At 35.3% G+C, this 2108-nt stretch overlaps 1 long non-coding RNA gene across 1 annotated transcript; it reads right to left on the bottom strand.

Annotated features, from left to right (window-relative positions):
- Positions 1-251: 251 nt before the first annotated feature.
- LOC147387977 (uncharacterized) lies at positions 252-1643 on the bottom strand. The gene is made up of 2 exons (XR_015171441.1): positions 1178-1643; positions 252-577 (listed from the first exon to the last, which is right to left on the bottom strand). It is a non-coding gene; the product is annotated as an uncharacterized LOC147387977 (long non-coding RNA).
- Between the last annotated feature and the right edge of the window lie 465 nt (positions 1644-2108).

Genomic DNA, 2108 nt, shown 5'->3' with positions numbered 1-2108 from the left:
AGGATGCCATATGGATGAAAATGGCAGACCATACATCCCACTAAGCAAGAGAATGCTAGAACCTAGTTCATCACAATTTACAATTAGTTTCAGAAAAAAAATGGGATTTAAATTGAGAACCAAAAATAGACAAGAAAGAAATGGGATTTAAATTGAGAACTGGAAAAAGTATCAAGGCCTTTCATATTACTGAGCCTTGATGCTGTCTAAAACCATACTTGTTTTTCTTTTCTTTTTTCTTCCTTTCATTCTTTACTCTACTTTGGACTTTCATCTTTTGAGAGTCCAACTCAACAATACACCACCAAATTCTTCACTAATGTTTTTGGGGAAGAAGGGTGCAAGGGAACATGTTCCCCCTTTCTGATCACAATTAGAAACTCCAGAAGCGACGCAGCCACCAAGGCTGCATCTCGCCAAAGCCCGTTCACTGTTCTTCACCTTCCCCCTCACTGCTAAAAATAGTCTAGTCTGAGCGGTCAAGGCATGCTCCAAATGCTGCAATGTATGATTGGCATGCCGAGTAAGATACTCGAAGCCTGTTATCTTCATCCTTGTCACATTTTTGTATGGAGATCTGGAAATTCACAATGTAGTATAATTACACACTTCCGAATTAACATGAAACTAAAATTGAATGCCATCATTCAGTCATATGTATGTTATATATATATATACTCTAGGTGAATGCCTTCTAAAATCTAACATTACAAAGCTTTAAAAGAAAAGAATCTGCTCTTAACTTAAGAAATGGAATTGATTAAGGATCTGATAGAAATTTACAGTTAGGACTAACAGTGTAATCCAATTCATGCTTGGCAAACTCAAACACCAATTTACTTATTGTAGAACAATTTGTTTGCTCAGCAAAACCATACAGAAGTACCCCAAAGCTCTTTCATACCAGGGTTATCCAGACTCAAAACATTGAATGCATGTTAAATTGGAGATATGAGGATTCACTCAAGACACGTCATGCACAAACCCAATGTTGTTAAGTCAATAAAAAATAAAAAAATAAAATTTCTATTTGAAATGCATTTTCACAAGTTTGAGGCGTGGGGAGGGGGGGAGCTTTAGCAAATTTCAGTCACCTTAACATGCCTTGAGAATTCATTCAAATCATAAAACAAAGTGAACAATGTTTGGATAATCTATATACATTCAGTGCACACACCTTGTTATTGTGTCATGGGTTTGATCGAAACTCAGACTTAGAGCTTGTTGTGTGTTTTGTGTACAAAGAGCTTATGGCTGGAACTTCGGCATGAGAAGAAACAATAGCATTGAGGGGCTAAAAGTTTGTGTTCCCAACGAACCAGAAGAGAACCCATTTGAGATTGCAAAGAGTATACTTAAGAGCCTTGGTCCAATTCTCTTGCTTGTTGATGCTCTGGGTGAAGGTATAGTTTTCCACTCTATCATTCTCAATCCTACGAGATTAGCGCTTGATGATCAGAAACATATACAACAGAAATAGTTCAAAGATGGTTTCAAATCTCCATTTCTCAAACCAAAACAATTTCTATATCTATGTTACTTGTCACTCAACCCAAACAAATTTGCACCACTATAAAATTCAGATAGTATTGAATGATTGTCTCAATAAAATAGAGCAAACTTACTTATAGGGGAGATTGAAACATTTTTCTAATGATCATTAGAATTTGCAAAATCAACAAATTCTTTTAGGCATGTCAAGAACAACGTCATAGCTTTTAGTGTAATAGATCCATTCAACACTGATTTTTGGGTAACATAACATCTGACGAAAAAATGTTATAGACACATAACTTTCAACCCAAAACTCGGAATCAAGACCTCATTATCCACAAATAAAAACAGACAAAGCATACCCACACAGACACATATAATATCCTATTAATCAAGCATACATGAATCTCCCAGACCATAAAAATATGCTCGATGTGTAAAAGTTTGCATTAGTACATTGAAAGGGAATATTCATTTACATATAAACCACCATGCACTAAAGAACATCAATAACCATTATGTTTGAATTGTTAACCATGGGTTGAAAGGAAAGAAAAAGAAGACTTACCTTTCCTCGCTTCGATTACTTTTTTGCACTAAAGAACAACAAATAC

Source organism: Akebia trifoliata, chromosome 13 (assembly GCF_017979445.1).
Source record: "Akebia trifoliata isolate Shusen 1 chromosome 13, ASM1797944v1, whole genome shotgun sequence".
NCBI lineage: Eukaryota > Viridiplantae > Streptophyta > Magnoliopsida > Ranunculales > Lardizabalaceae > Akebia > Akebia trifoliata.
The sequence above is the reverse complement of the archived record's forward strand: the minus strand, read 5'-3'. Positions and strand labels throughout refer to the sequence as shown.